This window comes from Mesocricetus auratus, unplaced genomic scaffold (genome assembly GCF_017639785.1).
Source record: "Mesocricetus auratus isolate SY011 unplaced genomic scaffold, BCM_Maur_2.0 Super-Scaffold_100676, whole genome shotgun sequence".
Lineage (NCBI taxonomy): Eukaryota > Metazoa > Chordata > Mammalia > Rodentia > Cricetidae > Mesocricetus > Mesocricetus auratus.
In genome coordinates, this window is record NW_024429266.1 from 83274664 (window position 1) to 83294833 (window position 20170).

Below are 20170 nucleotides of genomic sequence, written 5' to 3' on the forward strand. Positions count from 1 at the left end.
ATCAATGTGTGGGTTTGTGACTGTTCCTGCTTGTTCCCAAGAGAGTTAGACTCTTGTGTATTCCTGTAGCAGAAACTACAGAATATTCTCAAAAACCTGGCCTAGGTCCTCGCAATGAACTTGTCATAATTTTGCTGGTCCATATATCTAATCTTGTACATATTTTAAATGCTTTTTTATCATCTTGATATCAGGTCATAGGGAAGAACTCATGAAGAGAAAACCCAATTCATATAAACAATTTGGTAAAAGCTTTAGACATCATACTTTGATGCTGTAATAATAAACGGCACACTTACTGAAAGTAAAACTAAGTATTTATTGTAGAAATTACTCACAAGATACCAAGCAAGTAACACAGATGAGTCCAGTAGTTTTCCGCTGCCGAACCGGAAGCCGAAATCTGGGAAAAGAGACCAAGACTTCCTGTGTGCTGTCTTTTATGCCTTCCCCCGTAATGCTCCCTAGCCATGCCCAAAAGTGGGCCTGGCTAGTGACGTAGTTCACCGCCTATGTACGTATACATCTTTACGTTCATCCATATACGTCTTTAGTCATGCCTAAAGTGGGTGTGGTTAGCGGTGTGGTAAACTGCTCTTTTATTACCTCATCTGTATGCACCTCTAGTAAGTCACATGGTTAATGGCGGCATACAGGCTTCCTCCTACAATACTTGTCTTTAATTTCAATAAAGAAAATTTTTTTCATGTGAAAGTGGGGTGTTAGTAAGTTCATGAGACCCAAGACAAATGATAAATGGGTGTTTTATTGGGGAACACCTTACACAGATAATAATAAAGACTCACTGGTGGTGTTCCTGCTCCAAAAGATACAGTCTCTGCCCTGCTGACATGATCTACAACCCTATACAGAGAGAGAGTCCTCTCCACACTTCTCCACCTTCTGTTCACATATGCAGAACCAAAGGTACAGCACTCCAGACAACTTCTTACTTCCTCAGAAGAACTGAGCAGAAAGCCTGGCTCCAGATGAACCCTACCATCTGACTGGTGGGCCTGTTAGAGGCTCTGATTGGCTACTGAAACCTGAGTGACAGAACCAGGAGAGACGCAGTGCAGTGGTTTAATCTGAGCAAAGAATTCCTGTGTGGCGTCAGGGGAACAGAAAATCAAAATCATGAGGTGAATTGAGAGGTGGGGCCTTTTACCACCCCTCCAGGGGGGGTGGAGCTTCAAATGGCAGCCTTTTTAGGGCCAGAGTCTGAACTGAGGTGACTCCAGAGCAAGGCCCATCCTTGGTACCTTGAGGGTGGGTTTGAAACAGGGCTATCAACACATTCCAACCTCTTTGTATAGACATAGAAGCTAGTAGGACTTCCACCTAAATAACCCAGAGTCCTCAGATATAGGGGCATCAGTTTAAGTCTGGCTTCTTCCTGCTGACAAGGGACAATATGGGGAGAGGGCGAGTCAGGACTCACATTCAGCAGGAGTTAAGGGTAGAGAAGTAATCCATTAACTGCTGTCCTGTATACCTCAGGCATCTGTTCCTTGAGGAAGCAGAGAAGGCAGGTTGGGGGAAGCTTCCACCAGAATGGTGAGGTGCAAGTAGCACCACTCAAAGTCCTGCCCTCAGGTTGCCAAGGATGGACCCTCCCCTGGATTCAACTCAGTTCAAACTCTGCCCTTACATGTCTGCCATTGCAGGCTCCATCCCCAGGGGACGCTAAAGGACCCTACCTCCCCTCCTCTGGATTCACCTCCTGATTTCTGATTTTCTGTTCCCATTGGGCCAACCAGGAATGCTTTCCTCAGATTAAGCATGGATTTATTAATTCAGTCTTATTGAATCATTACATCACCAACTGTGGGATTCCATCAACTTTTCCACTAACCAGGATTTTTAAACATAACAGGGAGATTTTGCTCTTGGGCACCCATGGTTTTCTACAGCCACTTTCGGGAACTTGCTCATCCTTCCAGGGCTATGGAACAGAGGAAAAAGTAAAGAAATCTCATACTAGCAACTTAACAGAACATATGAAAGCTCTAGAACAAAAGCATACCCAAGAGGAGTAGACAGGAAGAAATTTTCAAACTGAGGGCTAAAATGAACAAAATAGGAACAAAGAAAAATGTCAACCGATCAGAAACCAACCCGTACCTACTGATGTAAACCTGTAACTTTTGTCTTTAAAACTTAGCAGTAGAGAGGGAACTAGAGGCTGCTGTGACAGCTTGCTAGATGGGGACCCTATCATGGTTGAAAGCACAATTAAAACCTTGCTTTTACAGTTTAGTGGGTCTGTGTCTCTGGTGGTCTCTGGAGGTCTTTGCAATTTGGACGCTAGAGAAACTAAGCTGTAAAGCAGATTTATGAAGTTTGTGTGGCTGTGGTACAATGTGGAAAGCTGTTCTTGTAGCACTGCAGTAAGAGCCAGCCAAGCAGCCAGAGGTTCACACCTGAGAAGGGGGATTGTGGACTAAAGAAAGGCTAGCTAAAAGATGCTAACAGAAAGACAGGGACACAGGATAGAGTCAGGAGGGCAGTTCAGTCAATAATGAATGCCCTGAGACCAGTTTTCACCATTCTTATATACCTTAACCAAAAAAGGGGAACATGGTATCATGCATATGGAATGAACAGACTTTCTTCCCCTTTTCTCCAGGGATTCAGTAACCACACCTTAGATTCAACTTCTTGTTACCTGGCCTTGAGAGTCAGGAGTAACCACACCTCAAACCAGGTCTGTTGTTATTTAGAATAAGACAGCCAAGGCCAAGATTGAACATCCTGCTGTAGCCACACCTTTGACCTTTAGGCCTTACGACTTACTGAGGCCAGTTTTGAACTTTGCCTTTGAGCTAAAATGGAGTGGAGCCATCTTTATGGGCACCAACAGTGCAACACGTTTCTCTTATTTATCTGCCTTTGTCAAAAGGCAGTCATGAGTAAAGGGAGGATGTGGGCGTTCAATTCTTTGCCTGACTGACATCCAAACTGCTTATCCAAATTTTTTAATCATTTTAGTTCTTGTGATGATGTCATGACTGGTCTGGCACTCCTTGGTATAAGGTTGACTACTTTACTGTCTCAGCCTCTGGGGTAGCTGGGATTGCTGGATAATGGCTATGGGTACTCCACTACACAATTTTAAAGTGAACTTCTATAGAAAGGATGACACTTGTTATATACTTGTTAGGGTTAGGGATTGAGGTTTTTTCCCAACATTTTAGAGTATTTCCCTGTATATTAGTGTATATGTATCTTATAATTGCCTTTTTTTGGGGGGTTGGGTTCAAGACAGGATTTCTCTGTGATTTTGGAAGCTGTCCTGGAACTACCTCTTGTAGACCAGGCTGGTCTCAAACTCACAGAGATCCACCTGTGTCTGCCTCTCCCATGCTGGAATTAAAGGTGTGTACCACCACTGCCCAGCTACATCTGCTTTTGATGCTGTTTAAAGTTGCCCTTGCAACTTTTTTTTGTCAGTCTGCAAATATTCCCAAAATTGAAATATTTTAAAAATCTTTTAGGTTATTGCTTGCTAAGCTTTAGTGACTAAGTGTAGATATCAAATATGTTAAGGTTTTGATTTGTTCAGTTTTGATGTGTAGTTTGTGTATGTCTGTGGGCTCCTTCCTTATACAAGATTTCATGTAGTACACACTCATCTCTATGCAGCACAAGAGGCCTGATTATCCTCTTAAGTGCTGGGTGACAAGTATGTGCCACTGTGCCTGTCATTGTGTTGGATTTTTTGAGAAAGAGTCTTGCTATGTTACCTATAATGGCCTCAAACTCTGGCTATCTCCCTGCATTAGCTTCTTGGGAGCTGACGTTACAAGCAGTTCCAACTTGAGCTACCAGACTACACTGGTGGCCAAGTTTTTAAACTAGGTGTCACAGAGGAAGTGTGGCAGTGACCTCCAGTCTAGCCAAAGACACTTAATCACTGCACTATGGAGCTTTACTGTAGTTACTTAATTTTGGGATTTCTTTTTAATCAACGGGAAAGCAAATGCACTTTAAAAAAGAATTTAGCCAGGCAGTGGTGGTTCAAGCCTTTAATATAAGCACTCTGGAGACAGAGGCAGGTAGATATCTGAGTTGGAGGACATCAAGGTCTACAAAGAGAAACCCTTTCTCAAAATTATATATATATATATGTATATATATACATATATACATATATACATATATATATACATATATGTGTGTATGGGTATGTTTTAGTTATTTTAAATTATGTGCATATATGTACATGAATATGCCTGTGCCCATGAAGATCAGGAAAAGTTATCATCTCTAGGAGCTGTAGTTATGGGCAGTTGAGAGCCACTAGAGTTGGGAGCTATAAATAGAACTCCAGCCCTCTGGAAGAACAAGAAGTGCTCTTAACCTGAGCTATCATGCTAGCCCAACAGATGCACTATTAACAGTTGTTCTGTGTGTGTGTAAACCCAGAAAAAACAGAAAGCTTACGAATGCATGGAAACTAAACAACTATCTACTGAAGAGAATGGGTCAAGATAAAAATAGAGAAGGGAATTAAAGACCTTCTGGAATACAATGAAAAAGAACACACAATATACACAAGCTTAGGGGACACAACGGAAATGGTGATATGAGGAAACATCCTAGCACTGAGTGCCTACATTAAAAAAAGGAAAAAAATAAAGAAATCTCATACTAGCAACTTAACAGAACATATGAAAGCTCTAGAACAAAAAGAAATAAGCATACCCAAGAGGAGTAGACAGGAAGAAACTTTCAAACTGAGGGCTAAAATGTACAAAATGGGAACAAAGAAAAATACAAGGAATCAATAGAAAATACACTTGGTTCTTTGAGAAAATCAACAAGACCAACAAATCCTTATCCAAACCAAGAGGCACAGAGAGAATATCCTAATTAATAAAATAAAAAATGAAAAGGGGGCCATAACAACAGAAAATGAGGAAAGCCATGAATTAAGGAAATACTTTAAAAACGCTTTATTCCACCAAATTGGAAGTTCTAAAAGAAATGGATATTTTTCTTGGCAGGTACAACTTACCAAAGTTTAATCAATATCACATCAACAATTTGAATAGACCTATAACCCTTAGTGGAAAAAAAAGGTCATTACAAGTCTTCCAGCCAAGCAAAGCCCGGGCCCACATGGTTTTACCACTGAATTTTATCAGACGTTTAAAGAAGAGTTTAAACCAATACTCCTCAAATTATTTGATGAAATAAAAACAGAAGGAACATTACCCAATTCATTTTACTGTGCCAGTTACACAGATACCCATAAATTCAGGCTTTTGTTTTTAAATGATCATAGATAGTTTATGTCAGATGCTACTACATCATATACATTGAACACAAGACAGAACAGTGGAAAGATGGGTTTCTAGACTGGTCCTTAACAATCTGGAGACTGAAACATCTGGAGGAATACAGACAAACTCTTCTAGAATAAATATACCTTCATGGCACACCAGGATTTGATATTGGTTGTGACCTTGTAATGATCCCTTGAGCAGCACCTTAGAGGCCTGTTCTTTGATGGCGGGGAGGGGGCATTGGGTTGGTAGTAAATCAGGGTTGTCTCCTTCATTATGGGAATGTAGCTTAATGGCTGCTTAATCCTGGTGAACGAACAAATATTTACATCTTCTCATATCAATCTCTAACAGGCATGGTTAGCATATTAGTGAAATAACTTTGGGCTATTTGGGAGGCAGCCCTTCCTTAGCTAAATTCTACTTTGTGTGACTTAGTGTCTCCCACGATACGGTTAATTTTTATAACATCAATTCTACTCTTCTATGTGAAGTGCTATTCTACACACGAGATGCCATTTACTAGCTCCATACAATTAATTCCAGATAAATTCTGAACCTAAATGTTAATTATTAAAAAGGCAGAACTACTGGAAGATACTGGACTCTCTGATTTTGGCAAATCTGTCTTCCATAAAGACAATTCAAGCACTATGGGTATCAGCATTTACAGGGATATCAAAAACAAGGACATTTCTAAGCACAGCCCAGCTCACAATGCTCTGCCATGACACTATGCACAGACAAAGCCCACAATCTGAAGTTATTCAGAGGCTGCCACCATGGCCAAGGGAATTGCAAGGACCACACACAACATGCAGGACATACAGGAAACAGAACCAGGCAGGGACATGCTCCACCTGAGTCTGGCCATTGGCTCCCAGTTGAGGGAGGACCAGCTGCCTAGTTTCAGCCTTGCCTCTGCAACTCTCAGTCTGGGGACTGGGGAACCTCATTCGCCATGGCTAGTCACCCCTTCCCATCTGGAGACAGCACCTCCTTACTTACCATGCTTACCAAGCTGGCAGGCTTGCAATTGCTCTACCCAGAGCAGAGTCCAAGGTCAAGGTCACACTGGCCAACTCCTGACTTCCTCAGAAGAGGAGCTAAGGCAGAACCCTGGCTCCCAAAAGAACCCTTCCATCAGATGTACAGGTCCGTGCACGAGTCTCTGATTGGTTAAGGAGACCTAGTGACAGGACCTGGTGAGAGGAAGATAGAGTGCTTAAAAGAACAAAAACAACCAACAACAAAAAGACAGTCTAGACAGATTTTCCATTCCCTATATGACATCATCCTTAAGTCTCTTTTAGGATCAGGCTACAGCTTTTACTTTGAACTATTTAAATAGGGACAGGAGACTACAAGTCTAGCCACTAAGACAGATGAAGACTTACAGAGAAAAATCTATCTTTTAGATCATAAATTATGATCTACAGTATAAAGATGTATCAATACATTTAAAGGAACACAAATACAAAAAAAACATCAAGGACAAGTCACATATCAGCACTCTGGAGGCTGTTCTTAGTTTAACAGTCCTGCTAAGCTATTTGAACCTCAGAATAAGGCTGTTTTTTGCCTCTGAGCTTGATGCATCAGAGGAAGGCCACAGTTGCTTCCATGCAGGACCAGGAGTTCATTTTAACTAGGACTGCCTGCTGTCTGTGTCAGGACTGTGACACCACTGTAAAGAATTCCATTTTTTAAGATTTATTTTATTTTATGTATATGGATGTTTGCCTCCAGGCATCTGTGCGCAGTACCAGCAAAGGCCAGGAGAGGGTAGCAGATCCCTTGGAACTCAAGTTACAGAAGATGGTTAGCTATCATGGAACGGAGCCTGTGTCTTCTGTAACACCAAGTGCTCTTGACTGTTAAGCTATGTTTCTAGGCAGCTTCTTTATCTAAAATTTATTTTCATACATTTTATTTAAAATGTATTACATCAATTTCCCCATTGTGGTCTTTTCTCGATCCCTTCCCATATTCTTCCCTTCAAATTCTTTTCCTGTTAAACAAATATATAAATAAAACCTTTTGAGTCCATTTCTATTGATTGTGTGTATATGGTTTGAGGACTGAACACATTGTATTGGATATGCAATTAGGAAGTTCATCCCTGCCTGAGGCTAATTCTCCCAACTGTAGGAGAATTCCACTCTTTAATGCACAATAATAAGAGTCTGGCCACACAAGGGAGATACCATGATCACGAAAGTAGTTTTCCCAGGGTGAGGCTTATCCATTGCACTCCAGATAAACTGACCCCTGCAACTTCCCCAAACCAGGAAACCCTGCATAATTTGTGGTAGTGGGGGACTTCATTCACGCTCTCCCCTGTTTAAAAAAAAAAAAAGAGTCTGGCCACAAAGTGATCTAGGCTGCCTTTGTCAGGAAACACTATCAAGACTAGAAGATGTTATCAAGAATAGACCAGTCACAATCTCCCTTTGTTCTGTGGTACTCCCACCATACCCCATCGACCATTTTCATCTTGGATGACTTTGAAATCCTGAAATTCCTACCTCCACATTCTAAGTAACATGATTACAGGCCTCTGCCACTATGCCTAGCTTAGTTGGCTTCAACTTCATTTAGTGAGGCATTAGAATGATGGGATGAGTAACATGAGGAGTTGCACTTAACTATATTCGCAATCTACTTATCTCTGTGAGCCTGGGTTTCAACATGTGCAGAATAAGGCAGAACTCTCCCCAGGTGCTTTGATGAGCTACAACAGACTCAATGATAAAAAAATAATATTCCTCATAGTTGGAAGACAGTGAATTTTAAGGCAGAAAAGCTGCATATGATGGGAATCTTCTTCTGTTACTGGGATTGGGACCAGAGTCTGTGTCCTGGCTACCCTAACTAGCCAGACCCAGTCACCCATCCTCAGTAAACCAATTAAATGAACCCAGTTATCTAGTGACATGCCAAATTATAATTCAGGCACTCTGGAGTCAGGATAGACAGATCTCTATGATGTCCTAGGACAGCCTATCCTATAGATAGTTTTAGATCAGATAGGGATCACATTAATACTATTCTTAAAAAGAAGAGAAACAGTGGAATTGGGGTGCATGCTGTAAAACTCCTAAAGTCATTAAAGAAGTTATATTTTAAAAAAGCACCAGGATTGCATACATAGTTTTACTTGGCTGAATTAGAGACAAGGGCACTTTTGGATTCTGGCTTAATTAATTCTGCTTAATCTCCTTGTCACCTCATTCATTAACCTAGGGCCCCCACAGTCACAGCAAACACTAAACTGATCCTAAATACAATGCTGGCTAAGCAGGTCTAGTGCTGTGACAAAGCAAGGCACTAAATGTTCCTACAAGGATTGCGACCTGTTATCAGTGGCCTAAAAGAACACACTCTGCGACTGCAAGAAAACTGTATTCCTTACTTTGTATTTGTGTAGATCTTCCTGGTACATTGTTACTGTCTTAGAAAAGAAATAATAGCTTCACTTAAAGACATGTAATCTCTCCATACTTCCACAGGACTGAAAATGTATCCTGAATTTAAATAATCTGAACCCCAAAATCTTAACTTCCAACTGAAGAATAGGAAATGTCCATCCCAATGACTGTCTACTTGCAAGCAAGAGCTACATTTGTTAGCATATTTCACATTTCCTGCAATACACAATCATAATTTAGATATATATTATGGGAGAAAATAACTGGAAGATAAATGGTATTTTACTGGGCACATACCTGTAATCCCAGCTCTTAGAATGTAGCAAGATTACCCCAAGTGTGAGATCAGCCTGGTCTACATAGATGAAATCCCAGAAAGCTACCCAGAAAAAGAAGCTCAAATATATCCATTAATTCATTAATTAAAAATTTGAAAACAGGGAAAACGTAATTCAGCTAAAACATTTTTAGTATTTGTTACAAAAAAGAAAGACACTTCCTTATATACAGTTAATTATATCCACAAGAAAAGCTTGAGTCTTTATTCAAAGGTAGGATACATGAAACAAAAAAAAACCCTTAAAAGCCAAGAAAATAAGTCATCTAATAGCCCAATTATCCTACTGTGAGAAAACCTAGAGATGAACTAAAAACTAATACAAAAGATTTATTAGGCAAAGGACTGGATGTATTTACAAAAATCATACCAAGGGAAAAATATTTTCAAATATCAAACAAGTATTTCTAAGGAAGGGAGCAACACAATGGTAGAACAATTGCCTCACGTAAGCCTGCCTGCATTTCACTCCAAGATGAACACTGTCTAGACTAGCATGAGCCCTGCCTGCATTTCACTCCAAGATGAACATTGTCTAGACTAATAGGGAATCAAAGATATGCAAAAGAATCATAATTCTAAAAGCAAATAAGATATTTTAAAAGGAAAGCTGAATAATAATGATGACTTTGAACTAATTTGTGTAGACAGGGGCCATAAATCACACAGACCGGAGCGAAAAACAACACTATTCTTCAACTCTGAATCAAAAGATATGCAGTATGAAAAAAGGAGCAACATTTTCACATTTTACATGTACAAATCATAAGCTGGACAGTGGCAAGTGTGAGGGTAAGAGCATTAAGACAAGGCCATCCTCGGGTGAATATGGAATTGAAGGTCACGTTGGCCCACTAAAGACCAGGTCCCAAAATAAGTTAAGTCTGGCCCAAAATTTTTTGCCTACAAGTGCTGTTCTACTTCTTCAAAGCACAACCAACACTGCCATTTAGTGGCCATATAAAAAGATCTCAGTCAGGTGTGGCAGCACACCCTTTAATCCCAGGGCTCTAGAGTCAAAGCCAAGCAGATCTCTGAGCTTGAAGTCATACTGCTCTACTCAGCAATGTCAGGTCCACCAAGGATACTTATTGAGACTATTTCAGAGAACCTAAAACAAAAGTAAGGCATGCTGGTATAAGTCTTCATCCCCAGTACTTGAGAGTCAGAGGCAGGAGAATCTGTCTGTGAGTTCAAGGTCAGCCTGGTCTACATGCAAGTTACAAGACAGCCAGGGCTACACAGGAAGAATGTGTCAAAAAATCAAAACAAGGTCTATTTTCAATACATCAAAATATTAAAGTCTTATATTATATAAGCCTAAAGAGTCTTTAAAATTTAAGTGTCTCCAGCAATCACAGCCTTTTATGGTACTGATAAAGATTCAAAATTATTCTTCTAAGCCACTAATATTAAATGCAAAAATATTTTAGGCATCCTCATAGGAGCCAAAGTATTCCAAAGTATCATTCTGTTATGTACAGTGTGTTATTTGGGGCCTCTGGAGTGGCAATGGACATATTTACAGAGTACACACAGAGACTCTATTAGTTACAATGCTGCTGGCCAATGCCAAGTGTTTCTTATTGGCTAGCTCTGTCTTAAGTATTAACCTATAACTACTAATATATGTATTTTTACAAGGTCTTATCTTACTGAGAATGCCAGACTCATGTGTCTGCTCCTCCCAGGATCACATGGTGACTCCCTACTACACTTCCCAGAATCCACCTTATATCCTAGTCCCCCTATCTTGCTTCCCTATTTGGCTAACAGTGTTTTATTCATCAACCAGTAAGAAAGGCATATTTACAGAATGAAATGCAAATCTAAACAACTCTGAGATACCATCTCACTCCTGTCAGAATGGCTAAAATCAAAAACACGGAAGACAATTTATGCTGGAAAGGGTGTGGAGAGAGGGGAACACTCCTCCACTGCTGGTGGGAGTGCCAACTCATACAGCCACTTTGGAAATCAGTATAGAGATTCCTCAGGAAAATGGGAATCAGTCTACCACAGGACCCAGCAATTCCACTCTTAGGCATATACCCAAAAGATGCAAATTCATACAAGGATGTCTGTTCCACTATGTTCATAGCAGCATTATTTGTAATAGCCAGAAGCAACCTAGATGCCCTACAACTGAAGAGTGGATAGAGAAAATGCGGTATATTTACACAATGGAGTACTACTCAGCATAAAAAAAACAAGGGAATCTTGAAATTCACAGGCAAATGGATGGCACTGGAAGAAACCATCCTGAGTGAGGTAACCCAGTCACAAAAAGACAAACATGATATATACTCACTCGTATATGGATTTTAGACATGGATCAGGAGAGTGCCAGTCTGCAATTTTACCAACAGAGAGTCTGGGAAACAGGAAAAAACCTAAGAGAGATATATGCATGGTACCCCAGAGAAGAGGAATGAGGCAAGATCTCCTAAACAGATTGGGAACACGGCAGGAGGTGTGTGTGTGGGGAAGGGGAGCTGGGAAGAAGAGAGGGGGGAGAAGAGGAAGAGAGAGTAGGTCATAGGGGAACAGGAAAGTTGAGTGGGGGGTAGGATAGGGGGGAGAACAGGATGAGAAATACCATAATAGAGGGAGTCATAGGTTTGAAGGGAGATCTGGCACCAGTGAGACCTCTAGCGATCTAAAAGGATGACACCAACTGGCAAGCTAAGCAATAGTGGAGAGACCACCTTAAATGCCCATTCCTGATAATGAACTTGACTTCTACCTTACATGCTATCCTAGAACCTTCATCCAGTGACTGATGGAAGCAGAGGCAAACACCCACAATTAAACACTGAGCTGAACCCATGGAACCCAGTGACTGAGAGAGGGGAGCAATGAGCATATTGGCAAAGAATGGGCAGGCGAAACCAGCAGAGACAGCTGATATGAACAAGGGAGAGCTCTTGGACCCCAAACTGACAGTTGGCAGGCCAGCATAGGATTGATCCAGAACCACTGAGTGTGAGAGTCAGTGAGGAGACCTGGGCAACCTATGGGGCCCTGGGTAGTAGATCAGTATTTATCCCTGGCATACAAATGGACTTTGTCTGTCCATAACACAAAAAGGGATGATCTCTCAGCCTTTACTCTTAGGAGAGTGCATGGACCCTGCCCTGAGCGAAAAGACAGACTCTGGATATCCCCTATCTGGAAGGAAGTGGGGATAGGGTGGGAGGCTGGGAGGGATAGTGAGAGAGTGCGGGAGGAGGGGAAGGAGAGGGAACTGAGATTGACATGTGAAGCAAGCTATTTAAAAAACAAAGTAATAAAAGAAAAAACATTAAAAACTACAGAATAAATGCACTAGCAAATAACCCTCTAGTGAGAAGATTCCACATGATGCCAGCCAAGTAGACAGTTCTTCCGTGAAACTCTAGAGCTACAAATTACAAATACCAACTTTAAGCCATTTTATTTAAAATTCTCTTAACTGTATGATTCAGAACAATTCAGATGGTGTTGAGTAAGCTGTAGTAAGCTCTATTTGCAATACTGATAAGCAGTCAAATTTGGTTACCATGACTCCACGCTTGTTGAGAATTTGTTTTTCAGTCCCCCATATCATCTCTCCAATAGAGTGAATGGCACAATGAATGTGAACAAATGTCCTCAGTCTCTGAAGCTCTGTTAAATAACTCTCATTGGCTGAACCATTTTCATTTCAAAGTATGCAAGAAGCAGTAAACCTAGCTCTTCTGATCTAACACTGTTTACAGCTGATAGGAGTACATGACATATAACCCCAGCTGGGAGGAAAGCTGTCAAGAATCAGTGGTCTTCCTAGGCCAGGTAACAAAACAATTCAATTCAGGATAGTAAGATCAGGCCTAAGAAGTCCAAGTCCTGTGCACCAAGAAAATCACATTTGAGGTGTCACTTTTTTTTTGTTCCTAATTTCCTCTCTGTTGCTGTGATTGAATTCTCTAACTAAAAGCAACCCAGGTAATGAACAGGTTTATTTGGTTGATATCCTTGTGTCACAGTCCACCCTCGTTGGAACTTTAGGATACAAACTCAATTTAATAAATGAAGGCAAAATGTGAGGAAAAATTGCTTCCTGGCTTGTGTCTCTCAGATATTCTGATCTAGGCACTCCTGTAATTCATGCTACCTCAGATGACTCTAGGCTATGTCTTGTTTACAACTGAGGCTAATTAGAAAGAAGAGACAATGATATATGAGAAAATTTTAAAGATCCAAAGTAAATGTATTAATCATATCAATCACTTAAGCAGCAAGAACCCAAACATGAAGATAGCAACAACTAGAAAACACAGATATGGTAGGAAACAGGATGAGGCAAGCCTCTAACTAAGACCAAGAAGAGAAAACTAAAACTGTCTCTCCACAGAAACTTCCCAAACTAACAAAACTTAAGGATCTCCTAACAAGAAAATTTCTGAATACAAAACTGGTGAAGATCAATCATTTTCCAGAAAATCAACAATATAATTATGTGATAATAAATCTAACAATATAGATGGCATCACTAAAAAAAACCAAGACAGGAAAACATAAATACACATATATATCATGTGCCTTAAACAAGAACAAGATCATAATCAAAACTAATCTACAAGAAATCACTGGCCATCACTCATTCTGTACACTCCATTCCCTACTCTGCCAATATAGAAAATGGGCTGTATGAGGAGGTTGTTCCACCAAAATTGGAGAGATTCGCTTGAAGCCTTCTGGGGTTTTAACTTTGTAGAAAATAGTTTTGACAACTATAAGGATCTCATTCTCTTATTTTAAAGAAAAGGATGTCTGCTAGGATCACTTAGTCACCATTTTGCTTCCTGTGATTGATGATTGCCTGTAAGTCTACATCAGAGTGAGGAAATGAAAACTTTTTAAAACAAAATGCAAGATAACAGATTTTTAAAAGAGTGTACACCTAAAGCAACTTGTTTTACTCTAATTGCTTTGTAAGTCACAAGCACTTTTGAAAACAAGTTCATTGCTATTTTTTGCATATTTTGTGCATCAGAGAGACTATCTTACATATGTACACAGGTGATATACAAAAGAAGGTTTCAGGTACCCTGGATCTGGAGTAGTAGAGATTTATGAGCCTCCCAACTTGAGTGTAGATATTTGAACTCAGATCATCCCCCAAAAGAATATGTGCTGAGCTATCTGCCAAGACCCATAATACCTTTTCTCCAATTGGCCAAGTCTTTCACAGATTAACAACAACAAAACCTAAATAAATCAGTAAATAAATGATCGTTTCGACCATTCTGCATCAAAATCAAGAGGTGTATGGTAAATTTGCACCATAAAATGAATACAATCCAATGACAATGCTCAACAATTTATGACAGGAAAGCTGATTACAAAGCTACATTCACAGTGAAATACCTAGAATGCTCACAGTTGACATAATATGACTTCTACACTTATCACAAAGCTACAACAATCAAAATGTGAACAATATGTGAGAAAGAATAAAGGAAATAAAGAGAAAAAGCAAACAACAAAGGCAGGAAAATATATTCAACTATTAATCAAAAGACCAAAGGAAACTTAGCCAGGAAAAATGTGATCTTCACTGATTATTCTATGTGTACAGAAATTACATAAACACAGACTTCAGAAGTTTCACAATAGTAACTCAAACTGACCCTTAAGCTGTTGCTTCTGACCCTCCAGCTACTGATAAAGCTTCCAAAGACAGAGAACTCTCTGAAAATGGAGGTGATCTCTTGCTATGGCTCTGCAGCCCCTTATGCCTCCTTGTGGTTTCAGGTGGACTCAGTCTCACTGATGCCCAATCCCAAATCAATATAGAAGAATAATTTAAAATCTGTTTGCTGCCACATGAATTATGACACAATATGTGCATTTTGTCCTACTTACCTGCCCAACATGGTACACACCTGAGAAATCTCTGCAGCTTATAAACTCCTTTACTTCCCCGGAACTAAACTTCACTTAGTCATACCACTGGGACTGGTGTTGGCAGAAATTAAAAGCATTCTAATCATATATGCCTGAAAGATGATCCACATCACTATCTTTCTAACAGTTCCTAAACTATTTGTAAATCTATAAGACAAACCTGAAAGTGGAATACAATATTCAGAACTTCTAGAAACCAGACCTTCAGTTTTCCAATCTGTGTTCCCACTGCACCTCAAAAGCAGTGCCTAGTTGTTTGTGCACAATGGACAGTGATACTACAAGCATCGTATCCTCCAATGCCAGGGCTACAGAATCTCCCCCTCCCCAGGAAACCCATACACAGGGAGACTCAGAGGACAAGGGCCATGGAGGAACAGAAACACAGTCTAGCTCATGGGCCATCCAAATCCCAGCACAAATGACAGTTCAGCAGAACTGCTCTGAACAACCTACACTTACCAGGGCATGGCTTGTGGTTTTCCTTACAACTGCCCACAGCAGAAGCAGTGGGGAATCTTGGAAAGATGGCTCAGAGGTTAAGAGCATGGATTGCTCTTTCAGAGGTACTGAGTTCAATCCCCAGCAACCACATGGTGGCTCACAGCTATCTGCAATGAAATCTGGTGCCCTCTGCAGGCCTGCAGGCATACATTCAGGCAGAACACTGTATACATAATAAATAAATCTTAAAAAAAAAAAGGATCCACAAGCTACCTGTCACTAGTACTCCTGATTGCTAAGCCTACTCAGAATCCCTCATTGGCTAGGGCTCCCCAGATGGGCCTCAGAATATTAGTATCTCCCCTACTAGGCCATCAGAGATCAAATGACTCAGCCCAGCAGACAAGTCAGGGCCTAGCCTAGATAGTTTGCATTTTAGTAGACATTCTTCTACTCTCCTAGAGCACATACTGTTCCTCATTCAAAGCACAGGGGCCTTGGTGTGCACATTCCATTTCACACTCAACGTACAGTGCAGCCAACCCATTGCTCACAGTTGGGAAATCCTGAAGACACAGGTCACATTCACACAGTAACCTGTTACTGTGTAACTATTGTTAAAGAAAGACAGGCCAAGAATTACAAAACAATGAGGGGTCATTGTAGGGCTTAGAGGCAGGAAAGAGAATGTGGATGATGTAGTTATAATCTCAAAAATTGCTGAAAAGCTGAAATAGTGCTCCAGAGACTAGGGATTTGTATTAGACCACATCAAAGATTTCTCACATGCTTTCTTTAAGGATGAACATCTTAAACCAGAAAAAGAACAATCCTGTTAGGCAGGGCCACAACATTTTACCCAAATCTTCTATTTTGTAACTATAGCAATTTGGTTTCATGATAAGGTCAGTCCATTACCCAGATTCTTGATTCCCCTGGTCTATGGACAATAAATGGCCAATCAGGACATGCATGGAGCATTTAAAATCCATTACATGATTCCACATTGATAATCTCAACTACTGTTGAAGCAGGAAAGCTCTCACCCTCCATCCTGCCTCAACCTTTCTGCACTGTTGCTCCACCATCTTCAAAATTGACTAATTACCTCAATTCTTGCACAGATTCCTCTTAATTTATAAGTCCCCTATAAAAGCCAGAGAGGCTGGAGGTCACTCATTAACTGGTCTATTTTTTCTTCTCACTGACTAGTCAAGGCCCAGCCAGGAAGGAGTTACAGGACTGTCTTACCAGCACTGGCCAGCAGGGGCAGGTTTAGGTGTTCAAAGCAACTCTCAATTACACAACACAAAGCAAGCCTAAGCTACAGGAGACATTACTTTACACAGAAATCAATAATCAACATCACTTGAGAGATAAGGAATGAAACTATTAATGACCTAGAAACACTGGAGAACAGAAACAAATAGAGATAAGTGTTGTGCCCAAATTCTGAACCCCCAAATCACCAAGAGGCCCATTTCAATGCAAAAGCAGAGTCTAACTGGTTGTTATGGCATAGGCCCTCCCAGGCGGTTCTATGCTCTTCACACATCACTGTTGTACACTTGTCTGTAAAGCACAGCTCTGGCAGCTAACTTCTGATTGGTTCCTTGCCATGAGGAGTGCATCTGACCTTCAAGTGACCAGGACAGGAGCAACAGTTAATCAATCAGGGCAGGTCATCTGAGCATGGAAGCGCATCAATCCTGAGACTGTTGCATACCCCTAGACACTCCCCTTATGCTGCCCTATAAGATCCCTACCTCCTGATTTCTCGGGGTCTTTCTCCAGACATCCACTGCAGTGGATGGATGAAAGGCCCAAGCCAGTGGGGTTAGCTCATTAAACAACAGCAATAAAAGACTCTGTTTTGCATTGAAATGGGCCTCTTGGTGATTTGGGGGTTCAGAATTTGGCCACAACAATAAGATCAGCAATGCACTTAAAGAAAATATTTGAAACTGATACCAATATGTGATTTCTAGAATGATAAAAATAATGCTTTAAGATTTTACAAACTTAGCTATTATTGACTTTGAAAAAGAAGAAGTCCTTCCCTAGTAGAGCGAATGTCATTAATAAGACACAGATTAGGTGGTACACGGCCTTTAATACCAGCATTAGGGAGGCAAAGGCAGGTGATCTCTGAGTTTGAGGACAGCCTGATCTGCAGAGTTCCAGGACAGGCTCCAAAGCTAGAGAAACCCTGTCTCAAAAAATAAAGAGAAAGATTGATGCTGCCAGTATGCATATGTTGGCTGCTAAGATCTGTAACCTGACACATTGAATTACAGTCAATAGCCTGTTTCTCAAATTTCTCAGCTAATATAACTGTGTCAAGCAGGATTGAAGACATCTGCATAGAAGCATTGCCTAATTGCAAATTCAATATTCATTGGCTCAAGAAAACATTCCCAAACTGTACACTCACTCTGGTCTGTGTTCATTCACATGACATGAATTAAAACATCCTGGGAAATTACACAAACATCCCCAATACCACTATCGGGTCCTTTTTCACAATGGTGACTCCAGCAGCTGGATGTCTACCCTGCTTCCCCTGAAGTGTACACAATAAATTATTCCTCCTTTTTTGGTCTGAAGACAGAAGCAATGCTTCACATGTAAATTCCTTTCCTGTGACTGCATTAGTGAATGACAAGACTCAAATGTATTAAAACTATGAGGTAGTACAGTCATTTAATTTAGGAATTTTGACTGTGTAATATAGAGGACAGCAAGGTCATTTCCCTGAAGAGCAACAGACTGGAATCAAAGCCACCTGAGCAAACATAAGAGAGTTTGTCTCAGAAACATTTTTTCTAGCAGGATAGAAATACAGCTGTTCTAGAATTAATATGCTTTTCTTCACACACTTGGAAGATTAATAAAGGAAAATATCTTTAATAATGGTATGCATCTATCTCTAACTGATGCTCAAACTGGAGTCAGCTTAGACACACTTGCATTCCATCATCCTTAAGTATCTTTTAGGTTCATTCTCCAGGTTACACTTTGAACAAATTAAATAGAGACAGGAAACCTGGTGTCATATTGACCATCTGGGAGAACTATGCTTTTCTCAAGAAGAAAACTGCAACTTTATGGCATACCAGACCCTAAGATTGGTTGTGACCCTGTAATGCCTCCTTGAGAAGATTGTTAGAGGCCTGTTCCTTGATATGGGGATGGGTCTAGTGACTGGTTGCAAATCAGTGTAGGTGTCTTTGTAATGGTCTGGAGCCAAATGTCACAATCCTAGTGAACAAATGTATATCCTGTCATTCTAATTTCTAACAGGCTTGGTTAGCATACAATTTCACGTGTCTTACAAACAGTCCTCCCTCAGCTACATTCTACTTTGTGAGACTTACTACTTCCTAAGCATTGGTAAATCCTTTATATCACCAATTCTACTCTTCTACATCATGGCCTAGAAGAGGAGTGCTACCCAAAACACGAAATGCCTTTTACAACTTCCACAAAATTAACCATAAATGAAACTTACACATAAAGGACAAACCCAAAGCGCTGAATGTCTACAAGACACTAGAGAAACTAGGCCTCTCCAAGCTCGGCAACCTTTCCATGGATGCACAAAAACATGATGTTGACTGAAAAGATGTTTATACCCACAGCTCCCTGCTCCCAATGCTCTGAGTAGATTCAGCTCCCAGACCAAAGTTACTCAGAGGCCTGCCTGGGTCCAGGGAATTGCAAGGACAATGTGAAACCTCACAGGACAGGGAATCTGGCTGCAGGTTCCCACACTGGCTCTCAGACCTCACCACCTGCTCCTCCCCATCTGGAGACAGCAGCCCCTCACTTACCATGTCATGGTTACCTAGCTTGCCCAAGCTCTCCACTCAGCTCCCTGTAGCAGCACTGGCAGCACAGCACACACACAAAAAAAATGCCAGCTCCTCTTCAGAGACAAGTCTGAAACTGGCACCCAGAAGGGCCTGGTACCTCTTCTGACTGACAAGTTGTCTGGAGGGCCTGGTTGGCTAGTGAGGCCTAAGTGACAAGAGCACCTCCCATTGGGTTGTTCTGTGGTTAAAGATACAGCACAATGGTTCCTGATCCTTCCTTCCACCCCAGACAAAGACTTTTTCTAGATGAGCAGAGTAGGCATTTCAATAGTACTTGCCTCCGGATTCCATAGCAGACCCTGTGCCCAGAACATTAACATTTAAAGAGAGATTTAAGGACATAAAAGGGGGTGTTTGTTCTGTAGTTTCACACTGAGGTCACATGAACTGAAGGTACTTTTTACCTGGTTTTCACAGGGACTTCAACCAGGAAAGAAAAGCAGGAACCAGACCTCAAACAAGAATATAGGTCTTTCTCCCATCAGAAGGATGAATCATGACTACATTGCTTTAGGAGTTTTATTCCCAAAATTCAGAGCAAACTCTAGGCAAATGAATAATAATAAAAATAGTAGTGTTCATGGAAATTTGAATACTTAGAGAATAATGAGCACTATTGTTAGCCAGCACATCTTCCTCAGTGGGCAGTTGGGGGGAAAAAAAGCACAACTGCCTTATTCAAGGTTCTCTACAAGAACAGGACTAGTAGAATGAATGTTTCCATGTTTGTAGAAAGTGGATTTATTAGAATGTCTCATAAGCTGCGGTCCAGGAGGTCCAACAATGGCTGCCTACTAACGGAAATTTGAAGAATCCAGTAGTTGTTCAGTCCACAAGGCTGGATGTCTCAACTGGTCTTCA

The 20170-nt window shown here is 40.7% G+C and overlaps 1 long non-coding RNA gene and 1 other non-coding gene across 2 annotated transcripts; one reads left to right on the top strand and one right to left on the bottom strand.

The window, feature by feature from the left end:
* Positions 1-346: 346 nt before the first annotated feature.
* Positions 347-19395, bottom strand: LOC121137163. Its single transcript, XR_005874396.1, has 3 exons — positions 19268-19395; positions 6300-6493; positions 347-403 (listed from the first exon to the last, which is right to left on the bottom strand). It is a non-coding gene; the product is annotated as an uncharacterized LOC121137163 (long non-coding RNA).
* LOC121137377 lies at positions 7475-7634 on the top strand. Its single transcript, XR_005874628.1, has one exon. It is a non-coding gene; the product is annotated as a U1 spliceosomal RNA (small nuclear RNA).
* Positions 19396-20170: the final 775 nt, after the last annotated feature.